This window comes from Puma concolor, chromosome D3, assembly GCF_028749965.1.
Source record: "Puma concolor isolate L17-30 chromosome D3, mPumCon1.1.hap2, whole genome shotgun sequence".
In the NCBI taxonomy this organism is placed as follows: Eukaryota; Metazoa; Chordata; class Mammalia; order Carnivora; family Felidae; genus Puma; species Puma concolor.
This window is the reverse complement of record NC_141678.1, coordinates 25,500,189-25,523,614: the sequence shown is the minus strand read 5'-3', so window position 1 is coordinate 25,523,614 and position 23,426 is coordinate 25,500,189. Positions and strand designations below refer to the sequence as shown.

Here is a 23,426-nt window from a genome sequence, read left to right as displayed (position 1 = left end):
GGAGACCCCGGGGGGCTTTCTTCGGAAGCAAAAGGCATTTGGAGCCTTTGGGTTTGAGATCCACCCGGCTGTGCCACTTGCAAACTATGCGCGGCTCCCTCTGAAACTCAGTTTGCTCACCTGCCAAATGGAGCAAGGCCATCTGCCATCCGTCCCGGGTTGGGGCAACAATTGCAATGAAGAACGTCTAGCACCGTGCGTGGCACGGCGCCAGTCATGCTGACTGGGTCTGATTTTTAGAGCAAAGAAGGAATCAGACTCTCTGAAGGCAGTCAGTCTGGTAGGGAAGACAAAACCTCAAATGGGGACCGAATGGAAGGAGGCTTGGGGTTGCGGAGTGCTCAGGAAGAAAAAGCAGCCGGGCGCTGCTGAGGGACCAGCCTGAAATGCACCTATAACCTGTGTACATGGCGAAGCCGGCTGGATTCTCCAACGTACCTGATTCTTCTCATCAGCAACGGTGACCAGTGGCACAAAGAAAGCCTCTTTGTTAATCTCCTCATAAACACCTGCCACCTTCCACGTGGTTTGCATGAGCTGTCTCATGTAATATTTTATCCTTATAATGATGCTATTTTCCTCTCTGCTGGACATCTGTTGGTTTTACCAGCCTGGCTTCCATTCCTCCTTCTATCTGCTAAAGATACATTGATTTTCTTCCAGAAAAAAAAAATAAGTCACTGTGTGCTTCTGACATGTTCTGTATCCCCGTGTTCTCGGCTTGCTTGGAAAAGAAGGAATCTGGCTACGGTTTGGGTCTGACCAATCAGTGTATTCCATGCCTCTGGTGTCAGTGATTGACGGGGGTGAGAATGTGATACACACCAGAGATAAGGCTTAATTGTAGGACTTTAGATATAACTATTGAGAAAGGGATGTTCTTTTCAATGACGATTGCTGAGCTAAGAGGAGAGAGGCTTGGAGCCATTGGCACTACTTTTGTTACCATGAGGTAAGGTCTTGCCTAACAATGAAACAAAAACACAAGAACTCAGAGTAGCGATAAGACAGTCCTGAGAGCACCCTCTGAGCACCTAGATCCAGCCATTCCTGCAGCTAGAGACTCCTTGAACGTTACAGTTCTGTGAGCTGCTACATGCCCTGTCTCTCAAGCTGCTCGTATGGGATTTCTGTCCCTCAAATCTGAAAGGATCCTGAATCACCTCATTTTTATATTAATATTAAGTCCTTCAGAGAAGCAAGGAACATAAACTTGCCTGAGGCCGCACAGTTTGGTTGATTTGCCTGCATCACCCCAGATTTTCCTGGATCCTGACACCATACTCTTAACCCCTGGGCAATTCTGTTATTGACATTATCTTAAGGGAGATGTTGGATTCTATTTTATTCTTAATGGTTTACGATGGGGGTGGCAATGACTAGCTCTTGTCGGTGAGACTTCCAGGACCCGCTAGTGCTTGAGCCCCTGATCACTAATGGTGGCCTTGTGGATGGTTCAACGGGATGATGAACCACATCTTATGGTTCATTTGAATAATCCTCCACCACCTCTAGGGCCATTGAGACATAGATTTGTAATTTTTTTTTTAATTTTTGTTTTTAATAGTGTTTTATTTTATTTTACTTCATTTTCTTTTTTTAGGGGAAAAATGACTTTATTTTCTCCGGGGCTGTGAGCAGACATCTCGTCTCAGAACTTCCGGAGTGGCTTCTTGGGGCCAGCAGCCTGTGTGACTTTGAGTACGTCGACGCGCTCAGTCTTGCTCAAGGGCTGCCGCTAGCCCGCTGCGACCACGTCGCCAACCTGGACATCCCCGAAGCAGGGGGACAGTGCGCAGACACGTTCTTGTGGCTTCTCTTGAAGCGGTTGCACTTTTGGATGTAGTGAGGCCATCTTGGTGGATGACAATGGTCCTCTGTGTCTGTATCGTTGTCACCACCCCAGACGAGAATCCACCCTTGCATGGAGACATGACCAGGAAAGGGGTATTTCTTGCCAACGTAAGCGCCCTCAGTGGCTTCCTTGGGCATCTGGAAGCCCAGACCCGTGTTTCTGTAGTATTTTGCAGCTTCTCCTTGCCAGTTTCTCCAGAAGGACCCTCTTCTTATTGTGAAAGGTGGTTGGCTGCCTTTGGTTGGCCCGCTCGGTGCGAATGTCCACCATCTTCCTGGCCACCTGAAAAAAGGGAGAATACTGTTTTATGTTAAACAGTTAATGGGGGGCACCTGCATGGCTCAGTTGGTTAAGTGTCTGACTTTGGCTCAGGTCATGATTTCACGGTTCGTAGGTTCGAGTCCCACATCGGGCTCTGTGCTGACAGCTCGAAGACTGGAGCCTGCTTCAGATTCTAGGTCTCTCTCTGTCTCTGCCCCTCCCCCACTCACACTCTGTCTCTCTCTGTCTCTCAAAAATGAATAAACATTAAAAAAACTAAAAAACATGGAACAGTTAATAGGTCATGAGGACTTGTGGAAATAGTAACAAGGGTTCCTGTGTTCGCTTCCCCCAACGATAATATCCTACACAGCCATAATGAAAACGGCCAAAGCCAGAAAATCAACAATAGTACAATACTATTAACTCGAACATGACCTAATGTGGATTTCACCAGTTTTACGTACACTTATTTTTCTTTTGGTGTCCAGTTCTGTGAAATTCTGCCACACGTGTGGATTTGAGGGACCGTCACCATGAACAAGATAAGGCTGCTCCATCACCACAAATAAACTCCTTCCCTCAACCCTAAATAGCCACACCCCACCGCAATCCTAATGCCCAGCAGCCACCGGTCTGATCTATCTGGCTATACCTGTGTCACTTTGAGAATTTTTATTTTTTTTATTTTTATTTATTTTTTATTTTTTTTTCAATATATGAAATTTATTGTCAAATTGGTTTCCATACAGAGAATTTTTATATACAGCATTCTCTTCTTCATATTTGAACGTTCATGTCAAGATGAATCGTATAGCACACAAACTTTCAGGATTGGCTTTTTTTCTCACTTGGCACAATGCTCCCAAGATCCATCCAAGGTAATGCATGTATCTATAGTCTGCTCCTTTTTGTTGTTGACTAGTATTCCTTTGTATGGGCATACCATCGTTTGCTGAACCATTCACCCAATGAAGGTCAAGTTAGTTCCTGTTTGAGGTGATGAACAAAGATGCTTTGTATCCACATACAGGTGTTTATGTAAAGATAAGTTTTCACTTCTCTATAAAATAATTTTTTTTCTTTTTTAATGTTTATTTTTGAGAGAGAGAGAGAGAGAGAGAGAGAGAGCAGGGGAGGGACAGAGAGAGGCAAAGACACAGAATCCCAATCAGGCTCCAGGCTCTGAGCTGTCAGAACAGAGTTCATCTCAGGGCTCCAACTCACGACCTTCAAGATCATGACATGAGTCAAAGTCAGATGCGTAACTGACTGAGCCATCCTGGCATCCCTCACTTTTCTATAATAAATACCCAGAAGTGGGGTCATATGTTACATGTAAACTGTATAAGAAAGTGGCAAGCTGTTTTCTGGAACAGTTTTCCAGAACATTTCCCCCAGCAGCAGGTTGGGGTGAGGGGGCACACAACCCTCTTCCCATGCATCTTCTGATGAACGGCGTCACGTCAGGAGAATGTCACAGAAAACATGCAGTCTCCCTCTCCTGGGACCATGCTTAGGAGCCAGTATGAAATGACACCCAACACGTACATTCAAAAACAACTAATTTTTTTTTTTCCTGATGATAAACACAATGTTTCATCATGGCAAAAAAAAAAAAAATCTGGAAAATTCAGCAAAAGATAAAGAAGAAACAAAAATTTCTCACAATGTCGCACCAGGCAAGAAAGCACCTTTGGGATTTCAGTGTTGGGCTTGTTCCTATGTTTTTCATTTTTTAAAATATTTATTTATTTATTTGGAGAGAGAGGGAGGGAGAGAGAGGGAGGGAGAGAGAGGAAGAATCCCAAGCAGGCTCTGCACCGCCAACACAGAACCTGACGCAGGGCTCGAACTCACGAACGGCGAGATCATGACCTGAGCCGAAGTCAAGAGTTGGACGCCTAACTGACTGAGCCACACAAGGCACCCCGAGGACTCGTTCTGGGTGTCTTCCATAAACGTGCTCGGATTTCATCCATCCCTGGCTGGTGGGGGGCCACCTGTTCTCTCTCCCTTAATAAGAAAGGAACACGAGACAAAACAACCACCCCCACCACAACAAACCCCCACCCCCAAAAAACACACCCTAGGCCTTGACTGCTTCTGTCTTATCGGCCTGCTCTTCATTGAGCCCGAGTTTGCTCTCGCGGCCCTCAAGAATAGACACATCTCTCGCCTATTCCTGTCACGCGCCTCAAGGCTGCTCAGCCTGGTCTTATCAGCGGAAGGCACCTGGTGCATTGTGGGAGAGCCGGCAGGGTGGGAGCCCTTTCCAGAGAGGTTCCCCCCGACCGGGCCCCGGGCCAGCCGCCCTGCTGACCTAGAGTTGATTTTTCCTCCTTTTTGCATCCTCCCCACCTTCCCTCGCATCAAGGAGGCTCTGGGGCTGAATAGAAATGGCCTGCCTGATGCTCTTGCTCCAGACCGACAGCCCGTGAGACCCCGTCCAGCCCTGGGCTGAGGGACAGTAGACCCCAGGGGAGAGAAGATCGTGCCCTGCCCTCTCCGGCCAGGCAGGAAGGACGTCAAGTCCAGGAGCCCGTGACAATGGCATCTGCCTCTCAGGAGCACGGCATTCTGATGACTACACTTTTTATGGTAGATATGTTTTCCTAGAGTTGGGGAAACCGGTTCAAGGTCAACGGCGGCCACTCTCATCTCGCTAGGGTTTTTCCATTTTCCAAAGCTCAGGCCCCAGTCACTGGCACGTTTAGTCGTCGAAACGACCTCTGGCCATGACTCCAGTCTTCCAGAAGAGGAAGCGCAAAGTGCAGGCAGGCACAGAGAGGCACCAGCGCCGTCTGGAAGTTACACAGCCAGGAAGTGGCGGAGCCAGGGTTGTGACCCCGCGAGTCGGTCTCCGACTTCCTGCTATCATCGTGTCCGCGGCTCTCGGCCTCCCCATCTGCACAGAATGGACCTTCATCTAGTTTCTCTCTGTGGCCATCTTGCATTCAAACTTTTGATGACCCCATTTCAGGATCAAATATTTGCTCAGTCCAGCCTCACAAGGGGGCCTTGACTCTTGGAGCTGAAAAACATGAACAGAGTCAAGTGAGCATTTGCCAAATTGCGAGAGATTGGCCCAGACCCAGTCCATCGCATGCTGGGGGGGGGGGGGTGTGGCTGGGGATGATGACACCTGGCAGAAAGTTTGGGCAACCGAACAGGAGCAAAAGGACAGGGTGGATGCCACAGCAATGCATTTACAATCAATTTATTGCTTCGGTGGTGGTGGTGGGGGAACATAATTAACATTAAAGATGCTAAAGATAATGGAAACTTATAAACCCAAGTCAGCAGAAAGTCTACTGCCTAGGAAGATCGCTCTTTACATTTGGCTGAAACTCTGCTAAATGCCTCTCTGCGCATATTTCTAGATGAAGAGTGCTGGGTTGTACACGTGCGTAACCCTCGTGTCCGGTCACGGCAAGTGGGATCCTTTCCCCGTGTCGGTATATGACCCTCCATACGTTCATGGTTTTGGAATATTCCAGGACTCAAACATACCACAGTTTGTTGAACTGGTGCCCCGATGCTGGATCTTTAAGTAGATTCCAAACATTTGTTCTTGTGAGCTGCCCAGTGTGGAAAAGGGGATCTGGACAGAAGATATTACCCATATAGATATACCTACACATGTAGATAGGGGTGTAGGTACGGATGTAGATGCCGATGCAGGTGGAGGTATGGGCAGAGGTATTGTTATTGATATGTGCAGATACTTTAGGTATCAGAGTCTGTCTGACAATGAGAACTTGTTTTTGGGGGGTGAGGGGGTAAGTATCTTGATAGGTGATCAATTTTGAGGTGGAAGGTGAGCCCGGGTATGCTCTCTTCTTCCTGGGAGGCCACACGGACCAAGCAGCAGACACGTAGCGGGTTCTCAGTCACTATCACTTTCCCCTTCTCTCTTATTCCAGCCTCACTTAAGAGACAACAAAGAGGCAGCCTTCACTGAATAATTCATTCAGAAATCCAAACAAGGACTTCACACCTCCCATGTGCCAGATTCTATGCTAGGCATTTGGGACGCAGCCATTGAAAAGGCAAGGGACCTCACTTTCTGGGAGCTCCAGGCAAAGGAGAGACGCCCAAATGAACGGCACAGGGGAGGGGGTGGGGGGGGTGGGGAGGGTGTAGAGGAGGCAGGAACAAGGTCAAGACTGACCGCTGCTGCTCGGATTAGCCTTGGGGAAGACGGGTGAGCAGAGTCAGTGAACGACTTCTGGCACAAGACACACCCAAACTGAGCTTGGAGGGGGGAGATGATGGGAATTCTCAGGTGGGAAGTGAACTTCTGAGGGATGAAAGGGCCTAGAAAGGCAGTGCACAAAGTCAGAGCTGAAGCGGCTGGTGCGTGGTGGTTTCCTTGCAAATGGCGGGCGAATGGAGCCCCTTTGGCCCATGACATTCAGTAACGGGGGTGGGGTGGGGCTAAGGTGCCTCCAGGGGCTGGGACAGAAGAGGATGATGGTGTCTTGGGAGGGTATGGGTCCTCTGGGGACAGCTCACATCAATTTTCAGGAGAACATGAAAATCCTATTGATCACAAGAACCCCTCCTGAGTTGTCAATGCTGGCAAGAGATTCACTATTAAAACCAAATGAACATCCACAACCATGAAAACAAACAAAATAAAAGCAGCCACCCATCCCCAAATGCCCTGTAAGCTAAACAGAAAGGCGTCCAGGTGACAAAATTCTGCCCACAGGGCCCCAGTTCACCAGCTTGTCACACAATACCTCCCCAGCAGTACATGACCTTAAAAGACACCCTCCATTTACATGTTTCAGAAAAGATACCCCCTGCCAATATGGCCGGATTTATTTTTAAAGCAAGGTTTCCTTGTCTGTGTTCAACTCGATGGGTGGAGAAAATAATTAGAATTGATTTCTCTGTACCCACTCAGGAATAGAATAGGAGGTGACTTTCGTCTCTCTCCACAGGAGACAAGAAGAAAAAAAGAAAAAAAAAATTCCTTCCAATCCGTGTCTAATCCCACGGATAGTCTCCTCACTTTTGGGACTGTTTTAGTGGTGTCTTTTGATTACAACATTGGTTTGAAGAGACACTAATTGTACCCTGCTTACAACGCTTGTAATTATGCGTATTACATTTTGATTCATTTCCATATGTCAACACCACTACGAGATGGGGTGGGGTGGGTGGCGGAGGACGGCTTTTATAATCCGTTATTGTCTATGGAAAAAAAAAAAAAAAAAAAACTCCGCACAGAACATGAGTGAAGTGTTCTTTGTTGAAATTGGAAATAAGATTATACATAAAAGTCGTCCTCTGACATCCAGAAGATGGACAGTTTAAAATAAATTGCCACCGGTGGTCAACAAGATTGCCAGCTCCCCTCTCTCCTTTTACACTAACGAGGGAAACACCTTTCAAGGCTTTAATCGCAATATGTTCGAGTGTTTTCAATAGCTTTCTTCTTAATAAAGGATGACCCCAGTAGTCCCCCCTTCGCTGAAGACTTTGTCCTACCCCTGATTTGTGGGCGCCTTGTGAAAAAAGACAGACAGAGATAGAGAGAGAGAGAGAGAGGAGGGAGAGGGGGGACATATTGGGGTGGGGGAGGGGGGTAGCGACAATGTCTCCTAAGCTTGCAAAATCCCAAGCGACACGGCGGCAAAGAGAACAGGACCCTCCTGGCCCAAAGGGCGATGACTCGGAACCAAATAATAAATAAATAAACCAAACAAAACAGCAGCTTCAACCCCCACCCCCCTTCACTGTGGGGACCTTGCTTCCTCTGCAGACTTTTCCGAACCAGGTTATTGGCTGTGACCCTGGGGCTTGAAAGTTGCGGGTAGGCTCTGGATTGCAAATCTGGAAGGTCTGGGAGAGGAGGCCGGGAGCTTTGGAGCAGGATTTGCAAAAGGCTGTGGGTGGAGGCAAAGGGGTGTATGGGTCTAGGGCACCCCTTCTCCCATCTCCCCACTTACACAGATGAGGACGTAGGGGACAGGAGGAGCCTGTTATATGTGCTGAATTGTGTCCCCCTTCTCGAAACTCGTCCGTCAAAGCCCTCGCCCCCGGTGCCTCAGAACGTGACTGTATTTGGAGGCAGGTGATTGAGTTAAAGTGAGCCCTAATTCAATCTGATTCGTGTCCTTAGGAGAAGAGGAAATTTGGACACAGAGAGACACACTGGCAAGCAGGCATGCAGAGGAAAGGCCATGTGAGGACACAGACAGTCGCAGGCCCTCTGCAAGGCAAGGAGAGAGGCCCCAGGAGGAACCAATTCCGTGTCACCTTGATGTCGGACTTCCAGCTTCTAGAACCATGGGAGAATACATTTCTGGTGTTTAAGACCCCCAGGGCTGCACAGCCAGACCGGATGCAGGGACAGTGTCTCCCTGAGCTCAAGGCTGGGAGTCTGTGGTTAAAAGGGCAGAATTCACTGAGCCTTAGGCCAGCTCTGTGCAAGGACTTCCTGACTTCATCTCTCCCACTGCCGCTCTGTGCACTGGACAGCTCTCTTCTCTACTCGACCTGGAAAATCGTATGTGGCCGATGAGGATTTGAGCCCATGTCGACTTACACGGTCTCCTTGTGGCTTTGTATCTCCCAGTCTCGGGTGTGACAACTGTTCAGACCCATCACTTAGGAAAACGCCAAGGGCAAGAGGGAAGACCCCCTCCCCTCTTCCAGACAGCTTCTTCACCTCCCTGTATCCGAGCCCCTGACGTCTTCCCTCCCAGGTCATCACGACGGGAATCAAACATCCGTGGCCAGGCTGGAGGTTGAGCTGCAGGCTCTGAACAGAGATTCATTTCTGCTTCGTCACATTCCCAAGAGTTTTTATGTCTCAAAGCCTGGCTACGCGTGTGCTCCTTGGGGGCCACGAGCACGGCATTTTGCAATTCCTCCTTTTCATGAGGCCCCTGGTGCTGTGACTACATGGGACAGATTTGCTCTCTTGGATCAGCTGGCACTGCTGTGGGGCCAACTGTCTGAGTGTTCACAATAACGGGGTACTGTCCCCGATAGAGTGTTGTGCTTTGAAGTAAAGGAAGAGACACCCCCAGAGGTGGCCTATAGGTTATCAGAAGAAGCCCCAGCCTGGCCAGGTACCGGCCTGAGAATTCATCCTCTGCCTCCTGGCACCTCTCCTGTGAGCCCCAGCCTGTGCTTAGCAACATCAAGGGATAGAAGCAGTTAACCGTTGCTGTTGGGGGGGGGGGCTATTCTAAGACCCTAGGCTCACTGGAGCCTGTCACTCTCCCTACCGGCCAGCACGGAGGAGCGAGCACCCCTGTTCTTCAGAGGACGACACCGAGGTTCAGAGAGGCATAGCAACGCGCTGAAATTCCCCCAGGGCGCACGGTAGAGCCGAGCCAGGATTTGAACACAGGGCTGTCTGACTCCAGAGCCCGTGTGCCAAACTGCTGGACCACACCGTCTGCTTGGGCAGCGGCCCTCTGCTCCTCTGTTGGCCCTGACGTGCCCGCCAGCTGCTCACTGCCTTCGAGGTCATTTCTCAAGGGTCTGTGCCCTCTCCTGGTGTCCGTGCTCTGGGAGACCCTGGCTCCTGCTCTTACCCTATCTGCCTCCAGGGTCATCACGCAAATAAGATTCTCCTGGGCTCCAGGGTCCTTTTGGACCCGCCTCTGCAGTTTCTTTTTGCCTCTGTGTTGTCCCCGTGGTTTTTCAACTTGTGTCCCTTCATACTTTGTTTTGTGTATAGTTTTATGCTGATGTTCATTGATTGGATTCTGCCATAGTTTCTGCCATCCCAGAAGGGCCTGCCGCAGGGCTGAGAGCCCCGCAGTGTGGGGCCCCGTCCCATTCACCCCTGAGTGTCCCTGCCTTACACAGGGCCTGGCCCACGCCGTGTTTAAGAAATGGTCGCCAAGCTAAGGTGTTATTGTCCATGCTTTCTTACCGTAGGTGTTTCTTAGGCACCACTATGTGCCAGACACTGGGTTAGATGCTGTGGATATAATAGTGACCAAAAGAGAAATCTTGACCTTCGTGGGACTTATGTTCTATTAGAAGCATGGTGATCAGAAAGAAGGAGGAGGGGGAAGGGAGGGGAAAGAGAAATAGAAGGAGGAGAAAGAGAATATAGGGGGAGGGGGAGTGGGGGGGAGTAAGGGGAGGAGAGGGAGGGGGAGGAGAGGGAAGGAAGGGAGACAAAGGAGAGGGAGAAGGGGAGGAGGGACAAGGAGGAGGGAGAGGGAGAGAAGGAGAGAAGGGAAGGAAGGGGAAGGGAGGAGGGGAAAGAAGGACAGGGAGGAAGGAGAGGGAAGATGGAGGAGGGAAGGGGAGCAGAGAGGGGAAGACACAGGAGGAGGGGCAGGAAGAAGAGAGAGGGAGGAGGGAGAGGGAGAGAAGATGAGGAGGAGGGAAAGGGAGGAGGGAGAGGGAGAAGAGGAGGGAAGGGAAGGAAGGAGGGGGAGGAGAGAAGGGGAGGGGAAGAGGGGAGGAGGGAAGGGGAGGAGGGGAAGGAGAGACAGGGAGGAGAAGGGGGAGGAGGGGTGGGGAGGAGGGAGAGGAGAGGAGGGAAAGGAAGGAAGGACTTGAAGGAGGACTGGGAGAAGGGAAGGGGGAGAGAGAGGGGAGGAGGGACAGGGAAGAGGGAGATGGGAGGAAGGGAGGGGAGGAGGGAGAGGAGGGAGAAAAAGAGGAGAAGGACTTATGCATGGAAATGTCTCAGAATACCAAAAATGCCAAAATATCAATGGAAGTTTCCTTTTTGTTGAGTTATTCCCTTTTTTCTATTACATTGTCTTGATTTTCTCCTTTTCAACACTAAGCCCATACAACTTGTTTAATGATTTTCGAAAAATGAGGGGCTTTTTGGACTTGAAAAGGTGAGAGACCATGGACTGTCTGGTCCACCCTGTTCATTTTCTGATGGGGAAATCGAGGCACAGTACGGTGACTTATCCAAGGTCACAGTGCAAGCAGGAAAGACTGAGACTGGGCAGACCTCTTTTCCCACACACAGATCCTTGGGGGAGGAAGACCCCGCTGAAATGTCGTGGGGCCATGCAATACCCGGGCAGTGGCCCTTGGGAACCTGTGCCACGGCCCTTAGCTCACCTCTAATGGCAGCCTGGCTGTGGTGGACAGTTCCAGGCCACTTAGACTCAGGCCACAGTGTCCACGTCAAGCACAAGCAATGAGGCTTTTTGCTTTCTGTTGGGACAATAGTTCTGACAGTGGGGCAGCCATCACCCGGAGGTCAGCCCTCAGCACTGCAGTGACAGAGCTGGGACTCTGAGATTCTGAGTGGTCCCGGGGCAATTGAGCCCCCCTTCGTAGCAGTGACCATGACAACCTCCCTTAAACTGGCTCTCCCTTATCCCCATCTTGCTGAACAGACGTTAAATAAGTAGATATCCTTCACTAAGCAAGATGCGTGGTATGCCAGACGGTGCTACCAGCACCAGAGTTTGGGGACTAGAAAGGGACAGAAGAGAGAGGAGGCAGGGAGCCCCACCGCTGTCTTCAGGAAGCCCAAGGGAAGCGAATGCAAACACCCCTGAAGAGGGAGGGTGCCTGCACTGTGAAGGAAAGAACACTGTGGCCAGTGGCTGGAGGGGAATGAATAAGGGAAAGCTGACGGAGGAGCCCAGGGAGTCTTGGAGAGGGGAGCTAACTACTGCAGCTTCATGCAGCAGGGCTGGCTTTGGACCCTAGTTTTTCTGAGTCACTCTTCTACATGACACCACGCATGGTCCTCAAAAATATTGAGTGGAAAAGGAAAGGAAGGAGGGACGGAGGAAGGCAAGGAGGCTAAATGGATGAATGGATGGATGTAAGGACGGATGATGAATGGATGGCGAGGTGGGTGGAAGGATGGCAAGAAGTAAAGAAGAAAAGAAGAAAGATGGTGGATGGATGGATGGATATGAATGGGTAGCAGGAAGAGAAGAAGAAAGAGAAGAAGAAAAGAAGGAAGTGAGGAAGGAAGGAAGGAGACGGATGGATGGATGGATGGATGGATGGATGGATGGATAGGTATGAATGGATATCAAGAAGAAAAGAAGAAAAGGAAGAAGGAAAGAAGGAAAGAAGGAAGGAAGGAGATGGATGGATGGATGGATGGATGGATGGATGGATAGGTATGAATGGATATCAAGAAGAAAAGAAGAAAAGGAAGAAGGAAAGAAGGAAAGAAGGAAGGAAGGAGATGGATGGATGGATGGATGGATGGACGGATAGCAGGAAGAAGAGAAGAAAGGAAGCAAGGGAGGGAAGGAGGAAAGAAGGATTTTTGAATGTGTTTAACCCCCATGCTTCCTGTGCTCAATCCGGCCCACTGGTGTGTCCGGGGCTGCTGCCTACACCCCCCTCAGGCTCTCTGTACGCTCCCCTATGACCCCCTGGGCATTCCGCAGCCTGAGCCCTCACCCCAGAAAGGTAATTCTACGCTCTAATTACAGCTCTTGTAAAAGTAAGAGAGGGGCTCATTCTTCAGAAATAAATCAATACAAGTTAAAAGGCCATCCTGTTTGTTTCTGTAACAATGCTCTTTAGAAAATTGGGTGCTGTTCCATTTGCTGACGGGTACCCCATCCGTCATCGGCAGCCAGAGTCACATCACATTATGTTGCCAAACATAATATAGCATTATCAGGACGCTGCATCACATTGGAGATTGGCAGGGAAATGAATTTTAGCGGAGAGATCTCACTTGAGAAAATATGTAAAGCCAAAAAAGAGGAAAAGCTTAGAGGGAGGTTTTCATAAGCAGAAATGGGATTTACAAAGCTCAATAGTGCTGGAATCCCCAAACCAGGGGAAAAATCACAGCACTACCAAGAGACAACCATAAAAACAAGTAAATACATTACTTATTAGAATAGGGACCACAAAACTGTCAGAAGTGTTTCCTCCATGGAGACGCGCAACAACCGCTCAAGACAGGTTTTATTATTCCTATTTTATGGTAAGGACACTGAGGCCCAGAGAAGTTAAGTGAGTTCCCTGAAGTCACACAGCCATTAAGCAGCAGAGCCAGGATTCAAAACCTGACCTGCTGATGCTGGAACCAGAAAAACCCAAGGTACGTGGATGAACTAAAGCCAGTTTCCTATTAAGATATACATGACACACTCGATTGTCTAAAAGGCTGGGAAGCTTAGCTGAAGCATCAGACTACACAGATATCATATTCTTTTTTGTTTTAATTTCTTAAATGTTCGTTTATTTTTGAGAGAGATGGGGCGGGAGGGGAAGAAAGAGAGGAAGACAGAGAATTTGAAGCAGGCTCCAGGCTCCGAGCTGTCAGCACGGAGCCTGATGTGGGGCTTGAACTCACGAGTTGTGAGATCATGACCCGAGCCGAAGTCAGTCACTCATCCGACTGAGCCACCCAGGTGCCCCCAGATATCACATCCCTGCCAAGGAGGGATGGCTAACCTGGATGGGCCTTTCAGCCCTATGATCCTCTGGGTCTATAAATAAGTGGCACTTGGGCTGTGTTGGTTCAAGGGAAGGTGACTGTCCTCTTTATGGGAAGGCTAAGCCTGTGTCTGTAGCTGGTACATCTTAGCTGTGCTACGTAGGAGTTTGATTTTTCACCAAGGACAGGGTTCAAGGTTAGCAAGCCACTCTCCCACTTGTGGCCCCAACAGGGACCTCAACTCTGCTTAGGGTGGAGTTTACAGGTGGATGAAGGCAGCTGTCAATCAGAGGGCTCCAGGCTGCCTTGCCCAGACCCCTTCTCTGTCATGTCTGAGTGGTTTCTTTTTCTGAGTCCCATGACACTTTTTCCCCTGGCTGATCCAAGCTGGTGAGATGGGCATGGGGACATCAGTCCTTCCAATGTGACTTGAGGACCTAAACTGCCTGAGGGTATCAGCCTCAGTCCCTGCACTGGAGATGGACAGGGGAGAATGCATATAAAGAGACAAGTGTAATAGGCTTTCAATTGTTTGTAAACACGCTCTGATATCTCAAGTGCTGAATATAGTACCAGACTCCTCGGGTGGGGGGCGGGGTTCAATAACTGGGAGCTCAGATTGTTACTTCTGTGGGGACTGTTCAGCCATAGAAGCACAAAGAAGGAGAGAGTATTAACTGAGCTAGGGAGGAAGCAGTGAGGTTCAAGTTGGGCTTTGAGGCATGGATAGGAGTTTGGTGGCAGGCAAACCTACTAGAGATAAAGACATTCCAGGAAAAGAGGCTAATGGGAAGAAAAATAGGAAGGAACGGCATGTTTGAGGAATGATATAATTTAGGAAGGGGTATCCCTGGTCTGTCAAGTGGAGGGGGCATTGGAATGACAGATATATGATAAGACCCAGTTCGTTCAGTACCGTGCCAGTCTACCTGTGGGTGCACTATACATAGAGTCCAGATGCCATGTGACAACTTTGTATTTCCCAAACCCGAAGCTAATTAGCCAACAGGCATCAGTGTGTAGAACTTCAGCGATTTTTTTCCCTCGCTTTTGAAGCCCCCTTTCCTTCAACAGATAGGAGAGGGTCTCTATACTTCAATGGACATCAAAATCGCCTGGGACACTTGTGGAAATGCAGATTCCTGGGCCCCACCCCCAAGAGATTCTGATCCTGGTGGTCCCCCGATCACACCTGGAGATACACTGCTCCCTGCAGACCCTGAGCGAGGGCCCCGTGGAGACAGAATTCTTTATGTGGCCGCAGCCGCACCAGGGATTTGAAGCCACTAACAGACATCCCCCAAAGGAGGCACCGTCGTTTCAAGTCGGGAAGAAGGGAGGCGGTGTGGGGGCTCCAGATTTCACAGCAAGTACTTTGCGAAATCACAACGGCATACTCTGCTGTGGAACCACAGCAGCACCTTATTAAAAAAAGATCAGTGGGGCCCTTGGAATTGATCACAAACTATTTCTGTCAATGTCACACACAACTGTGTTTGGGGAAGTTCACAGACACATCTGCTAAATTGAAAGGCTTTGGGGTTTGAAAATAAACAAATAATAAATAAATGAATACGTAATAAAATGAAAAGGCGGGGGGGGGGGGAGGAAACCCACACTTTGAGTCCGGAAGACAAATTGAAGAGAAAGGAAAATGATGTATACATACTGTGGTGCGTGGCTGATACTACATTCTGAGTGTTGGGGGGTTGGGGGGGGGCGGTGATGAAGGAAGAAAGGCGACAAGGAAGGAAGGAAAGATCACGTATTTCTACAACAGTCTGGAGGCAGCTGTGTCTAGAACAGGAGCTTGGAAAGGACTCTATCTCCAGTTCCTAGTGTTGGTTTTAGGAGTGGCATATTCTGGTTGTTAGAATGCGTTGTCAGCTGGGGCAGCCTATGGTACACTCCTGAGCAGCTGTTTGCAGTTGGGGAAGAGAGACGTGGCATAAAATAGGGAAACGGACTCAAATAAGAGAATTCTCTCTGGCGGAGCTGAAAGGGCCTTTGGAGGGCATCCATTCACTGTCCAGATGGGGGAGGTAAGACCTGGGCGGGGGGGGGGGGGAATTCTCACCGACGGTCACCCTGTCCTAGTGGCAGGACCAGGGTAAGAAGCCAGGTCTCTGGACACCTAGTCTAGTATTTCTCCCTCTGCCTCATGCCGTGGAGGTCTAAAACAGCCACATGCTTCAGATCAAGCGTGGGGGACCACGTGGGGCACTGGGGAGTCAAGAGCAGCCATAGCTGCCTGAACTGGCGTTGGGTCTCAAGTAGGACTCACGTGTAAACTGATCTTACCTGTATGTTTTGGCACCAGAAACACACGCAGTGACGTGCTGTACAGTTGTCATGACAGCTTTAAGTGGCCACAGTCATTCAGCAGGTGTTCCTGGATGCTCAAGGCCCCAGGAGCCACAGTGATGGGGAAGACCAGGTGTGCACCTGCTCTTGAGTCTTCTATCTCCTCCACTCTCTTCCCTGGAGGGAAGGTATCTTCTTTCCGCTCCTTCCAGAGCCTCCTTCTATATCGAGTCTGCCTCACCTCCAACCTGTGGGCATCTCAGGGATGGAATTTCATTGTGCCTAGGGCTTCCAACACAGAACACCGTGTTTGGCCCGTGGTCGGCGCTCAGTCTAGGTTTATGGTGTCAATAGCACGCAGTGTGCTACTCGTGGTAAGTCTGATGGCAGGCTACCTTGAGACCTCAAGGAGTTTCCTTGAATTGTCATGTCAACAGTGCTGGTCTCAATCCTGATGGACCATCCACAACAGGGGCCCAAGCGGTGGAGCCAAGGGCTACGGAGCTCCCACTGTTGCCCAGAATCATCTGATGTTGTGTCCCAGCCTCTACCAAAATGCAACCCATGGAATGTGGCTCAGGGGACAAGGTGGACTCAGCTCAAGAGACAAGAGCCTCTTTATTCCTTTCTAGAGAGGGCCAAAGAGGGAACGGGAGCTTTGGGGAAGACAGGTAGGGGGTAGGTTCCTTCTCTCCAAAGATGACTGCCTCCAAAGACGTCGATCTTTGCAGATGGGGAAACTGAGACTCAGAGCTGTTGTATAACTCGCCCAGTGTCACATCATGAGGGAGTGATGGAGCCATGAGTCAACTGCATATCTGTCTGATTCCAGACCTGAACTCTGTCGGCTAAGCTGTGCTGTGGGACTCAGGAATTGGCAGATGGTGCCTGGCACTGTGGAGGAGGATATGGAACCCCTTCAGCCACTCTCCCCACCGCTGGTTCCAAATCCCCACAGCAATGTCTCCAAGGCTGTGTGGCCTCCTGGATATTTCCAACACCCTGGCCTCTGGAATCCTGGACCTTCTCAGTTCCAGGACTTTTTCTTTCCCTGCAGATAGAGACTCATACCTTCCCCCAACCTTCCAAGGCCAACAAGGCTGGCCCTGAACCGCCCCCGGCCCAACCCAGCTCTGTCTCACAGAATAGCCCTTCTTGTGCCCCATGGGTGAGTCACGGCCTCTTGGGAGTTCCGGGAGAAAGTTGTATTCCCTGTCCACACTTGCCCTTGGCCTAAGGTGTTCCCACCACTTGGGAGGCTCTTTCCTTCCTTTTCCATCGACTGAGCTCCTACGCATCTCTCCTGATCCTTCTTCAAATGCCACTTCTCTGACTCCATGTAAGTTAGAGCCCGTTTTCTACCCTTTCACTTTATCACATTCCTCTCCTCCATATAATTTGGCTCCATTAGAATGTGATACTTGTGTAATTATCTGATATATCTGTCTCCTTCACTATAGTGTAAGCACATTGAGAACAGAGACCAGGTATGTATTTGTATTATAGTGACCTACCCACAACAGGAACTCAATAAGTATTTTTTGGATAGTTGGGTAGGGGGTGGACAAATGGATGGATGGATGGATGGATGGATGGATGAGTGGATAGATGGAGGGATGGATGGATGGATGGATGGATGGATGAGTGGATAGATGGAGGTATGGATGGATGGATGGATGGATGGATGGATGGATGAATGGATGGATGAGTGGATAGATGCAGGTATGGATGGATGGATGGATGGATAGATGGATGGATGGATGAGGGGGTGGATGGATGAGTGGATTGTAGGGTAGATGGTCAAGTGAATGGATGATGGATGGAAAGATAAGTGATACTAACTCCTTGGAATTCCTCAAAGCAAAGCACACTGGACATTATTCTGATATTTTATCCTCCTTTAAATTGTGTCAAATGGATTTACATATAAAGCATGGGTGTTACATTGGCCCAACTAGAGCTGTTTACAGAGTCCAGAATTTTACATGTATGTACCCAACACTCAGAGGAGGCAGATAGACTTCCAGTGTAGCAGTTTAGATGGGAAGTTCTTCCATTAGTCCCACTAGGCTCATCAGCTCCCTCCTTCCCCATCCTCTGCAGAGTATTGAATTACTCTACAGGTCTTGACTCCTCTGTAGTGTGTCATATGTTCACACCTTCTCCAGGATTTTCTAAAGGGAAGGTTATTCCTTTAACCTTTGACTCTAGACTTGACCATGTGATTGGCTTTGGCTCATGGGATGTTAGTATATGTGACATCTGTCTATTGCCAGAAGAAGTTGCTGGTCCAAGGACGGTGGGAGACACATAGAGCAGACCTGGAGCTGAGCCCCATCAGGGTCAGCCTAGAGGACCCCAGGCAACGCTTAGATGAACAGGGGAGAAATCAACGCTTATTTGCCACTGAGACATCTGTGGTTGTTTGTTACATAGCATTATCATGGCCATAGCTGACTGATACACCAACTGTGAGATCTTTGGCAAATTATTTAAGCTTGTTACATCTTGGTTTCCTCATTAGTAAAAAGGGAATAATATTCTGTCTCCTATAATCAATTTTCCAGAGTGCCTGTGAGAATTATATACAGTAACACACGAAAGAATTTAGAACAGTGTTTAGCATGAAATAAGTGTCCAATAACTTTGGGCAAGTTGATATCATCATCCCCATCATCATCATATTATTATTTGATGCCATAAAACGGAAAGAGGAATTTAGGACGGATTCCAATCATGACCAAAGTCGAAAACACCAGTCGAATACTTCTCCTTATTTTTGCAAATCATAACTACATTCACTCAGCTTTTTCCTTGTGCCAGCACTGAGTTAGGAACTCTACAAGCTTTCTTGCTGAATCTGCAGAAAAGGTGTATGAAGCAGACCTCCTGTTAACCCCATTTACAGATAGAGGCCGAGGTTCACAGAGCTAATTCACCTAGCTACGAGGTGATGGAGTTGAGATTAAACCTGAGGCAAACTGCAGACTCCACATCCATTAGCTCTGTGCTCCGCAGCTAAAGAATTCCACACACCTTATAGATGAGGAAACTAAGGCTCAGAGAGGGGAGGTGTCTTGCCTGAGATCACACAGCTGGTAAATGGCGGAGCCTGCTTCATTACGACGTTGTCAGCTCTGTGAGACCAGAGGCCATCTTAGGGGGTGACCCAGGGACAGAGGGAGGGTGTCTCTACCCCATCTTCATTTCTGAGTGCCCAAGGATATATTCTTGAGGTGGCATACGGGAAAAGAAACTTCCCTGACATCAGACAGGAGATGCCGTGCTAAGCAGTGTGGGCCGAGGCTAACAGGGCATTCATTCCTGGGCCAACTGCTGGAAAATGTGCAAATGCAGAAATATTTCCCCCGCAGAGCTGGGTGGTGTGCAGATGGGAGCCGTCCAGCTGTGGAGCCCCGCAGAGCGTGTTAGCTATGACTCACCCCCTCCACAGAGCTGGCCTGGTCATTGAGGGTGGGGATCAGGAGCGCACAAGTTGGAACCTGATGGTCATGCCTCCCGAAGACACCCTTTCCTTGACCTCATCTTCTGTCCAGATGTGTTTTCAGAAACACAGTAGATGGGGCGGGGTCCTGGAAGGAAAAATATGGAAGAACCAAGAGGGAAGAGCATTGTTAGGCGCCTCCTGCATGCCAGGCCCCGGCTGAGAAATTCTCATATGTTATAAGCTCTTTTTCTTCGAAGGTGGATCCCAGAAGCATGGTCATCCCCACGGAGCTTGTTAGAAATGCAGAATTTCAGGTTGTGTCCTACACCTGCTGGGTCGGAGACTTCATTTTAACAATACTCCGGGCGATGGGTGTGCTCGTCAGCGCAGTTAGAAATCCTCACTGCCTCCCTTCTGATGCAAGCACCATCAACCCCCCATCTCATAGAAGGAAACCTAGTCTCAGAATCACAAGACTTGCCAAAGTCCTCCCAGGGAGGAAGAGGCAATACAGCTATCTGTGCTGGGCTTTTTCTGCCCCCGGAACCTATGTTCTTATAAGCAAACTGGCTGAATTCTGCGGTTTCAGGACCATAATAAAGAGGGGCAGTATAGCGGAAATAGCTCTGACAGTATCCACAGCTCAGGTCTTAGCTCTGCCACTGCCTTGCTAAGATGTCGCTTTGGGACTCAGTTTCCCCATCCATGAAATGGGAGCAGAGAGGCATCCCTTTGGGCTGGAAAATTCTGATTCTGGGATCCAGGGATGGCACCAGGAACCTCTCCCATCTCGACCTGAGATTGAACCACAGTCCCTCACCCAACCTCCCTGGGGCCACCCCCGCACCCCACAGCCATCCCAGGCACTCGCTGTCCCCAGTGAAACTGAACTGCCCAGCCGCCTCAAACACCACACAAAATCGCAGGCAACAGGGCAGAAAACCCAATTATTCTCAGCTGTTACACTGCTTAATTTAATATTTCCAACGAGTTCCTTGCGCCGCTCCTCAAGAATGAAATGCATATTTGGGCTCTGTCACAAAACATTACATTTTGTCAAGGCAATCCATTTCGCTGTGGTAATTTGTAAGTGCGTGCCGGCCCCTGTGCGGTCTGGGGGCATTTACAGTGGCTTCTGGGAACAGAGGCCAGAAAGGAGGGATCTGTGCAGGGTCAGGGGGAGACGGGAGGCTGGCAGGACCTGGGGTGGCACCTGTCTTTCCGAAGCTCCAGAGAGAGTTTGGGGAGAACCAACAGACATGGGACCTCCCTTAGCAAGGAGATTATGGAAGCAGGACCCAGGGAGGCATTGCTGGCAGAGGAGGATTCTGGTTTTCAACTTTTTGAGAAGGTTACGCAATCTTTATTTCTGATCACTGAAGAAAAAGTTGAACATGAAGATAATGGTAATAATATTGAATAATAAAATCATCGGCAAACTCTCATCTAAAGAGGAAGGCGAGTGTTGTTAAAATTGTGTCATGTACCCTTTAAAAAATTGTTTTAATGTTTATTTATTTTTCAGGGAGACAGAGACAGAGACAGAGCGTGAGCAGGGGAGGGGCAGAGAGAGAGGGAGACACAGAATCTGAAGCAGGCTCCAGGATCTGAGCTGTCAGCACAGAGCCCGATGTGGGGTTCGAATCCACAAACGCGAGATTATGACCCGAGCCGAAGTTGGATGCTTAACCGGCTGAGCCACCCAGGTGCCCCTGTCATATACCCCTTTAAAGTGGTTTATAAACACCACACACACACACACACACACACACACACCCAATGGAATCCAATTCTACATGCTTTTCTTTTCTTTTAAAGACAGAAAGGGGGCGGGGGAGAGAGAGAGAGTATGTGAATGGGGGAGAGAGGCAGAGGGAGAGAGAGAGAATCTTAAGCAGCTCCGCACAGAGTGCAACACAGGGCTTGATCCCGTGACCCTTGGGATCATGACCTGAGCTGAAGTCAAGAGTTGGATGCTCAACCAACTGAGCCAACCAGGCTCCCCTCCACATGCTATTCTTAATTTTATCCAGCAATAACTCACAAGACACTGCAAGAAACTTACAGAGAGTTCCTGTGTACCCCTCCTCCAGCGGTGACCTCTCCCCACAATGATGACACTCACATAACCACAGTACGTTGCCACAACCAGGAAACTGACATTCTGCATACTACATTATCTGCCTTTTCTGCTTCACACTTTCCCATTATGAGCACATGCACTGGTTTCAGACCTTGGTGGTTAAACCCCGGTTTTGCCTCCTTCCACCAGTGGGATCTTGGTCAAAGACACTTTGGTTTGGGACGGATCAGTAAGTGGAGACCTATCTCCTGGCATGCTTGTAAAAATTAAATGATAGAACACACAATGTGTGCCCCATATGAGATGCCTAGGAGATAGCGTCTGTCCCTGTATAATTTTAGGTTTGTATTGTCCCTTCATATCCCAGACATCAGAAAGGTACCTGAGCCATGCTGGGTGCTAGGGGTCGGGAGAGCCTGACACGAGCAAGATCCCTGTTTTTCCAGCTCCCAATAGTCATGGTAGCTGGTTTTTTTGAAATCTACTCAATATATTTGAATTTCATACATAAAGTTTGGCTTTAAGAAAAGGATTCAAAGTTTTTAAAAGGAGGAACTCCAAAGGTTTTCCTGATCTCACATGGCTGCATGGGATTGTATCGCATGGAAGCCCCATTCTTTCCTAAGTCAATCCCCTTTTGCTGGACATTTAGGTTGTTTCTACTTTTTTTTTTTTTTTTTTTTTTTTACTAATAGAAACAACTCTGCAATGAACGTATTTTGTGCACTTTTCATAGGTACTTGCATCCTTGTGTAAATATTCTCTTAAAATAAATTCATAGCAGTGGCATTTTAAGGAAATCAGGGAGAATTGATTAAGGAAAAAGGTGTTTTTCTTCTACGAAGCCTAGCACTGGGGACTCCTTCTTGTAGACTCTTAGACAGGTATCATCACAGAGAAGTCAATGTATACACTTGGCACTTAGCTTCTCACACTGAATCCTCCCATAGTTGGGTACAGTGGGAATTTCTCTTCCCATTATGTTGATGAGAAAACTGAGGTTCCCAGAGATCAAGTGCTTCTCTTAGGCCATATGGTGAATAAGTATCCTGAGCAGGGATTCAACCTGCTTGCAAGCCAGGTTCAACCCAGACTGTCTCAGACTACCTCACCCTACCCCCGCCCCCCTATGATATATACACAGACTCAATTCAGGAGCCAGTTTCCAGGCTGGACTTAAGCTATCACATACAATCTCTTGGTGCCTCAATTTCCTCAAGTGTAAAATGGGAAATATACATGAGAGATGATGTATTTTAAGGATACTGGAATTTACATGAAATCCAAATTTTTCTTTACCATGAAACTTCTCAGGGCCTTTATTATAATGCCTATTACAAATGTTTAAGACTGGGATTGGCTAGGCCTCTAGATATTTATTACCTTTTATTAGAAAGCATCTCATCAGGGGGTGGTGCCTGGGTGGCTCAGTCGGTTGAGCATCTGACTTCAGCTCAGGTCATGATCTCCCAGTTCATGAGTTCGAGTCCTGCACTGGGCTCACTGCTGTCAGTGCAGAGCCCCTTAGGATCCTCTGTTCCCCTCTCTCGCTGCCCCCCCCACCCCCGTTCATGCTCTCACTCTCAAAAATTAAAAAAAAAATACAAAAGAAACATTTAAAAAAAGAAGGAATCTCGTGAGGCTGTTACTTTATGGGATGAATTTAAGGGACACTTCATCTAGCCAGCTAGGTACGCATCCCTCTACCTAACCATCCCCAACGTATATTGAGCTCTTAGTATACACCGAACAGTGTGCTCAACACCTTATAAATGTAGCATATTGATTTATATTTGAGATCCTCTCTGAACGAGTGAGTGGCTGTGCTCTTGAGCAAATACTAAGAGGTGAAGCAGTGAAGTGTGGGTATCATTCAGGGTTCTAAGGACAAACAGAAGGCACAGTGGTGGTGGGGAGAGCAGAGGAGAAGTGGGAGCCGTTTCCATCCCTCCACCCAAGGGGGCGAGGCCAGGAGTTATTGGAAGGAGTGGGGAGAGGAAGTGTCAGAGCTGCGTGGCAGGGGTTAAGACTTTTGCTGGAGGGACACAGCCAGCCTACAGTCTGGCATGGAGGGAGCCAGGGAGTTAATACCCCATCC

At 48.8% G+C, this 23,426-nt stretch overlaps 1 pseudogene; it reads right to left on the bottom strand.

The window, feature by feature from the left end:
- Positions 1-1,651: 1,651 nt before the first annotated feature.
- On the bottom strand, positions 1,652-2,125 carry LOC112870296 (small ribosomal subunit protein uS17 pseudogene; annotated as a pseudogene).
- Between the last annotated feature and the right edge of the window lie 21,301 nt (positions 2,126-23,426).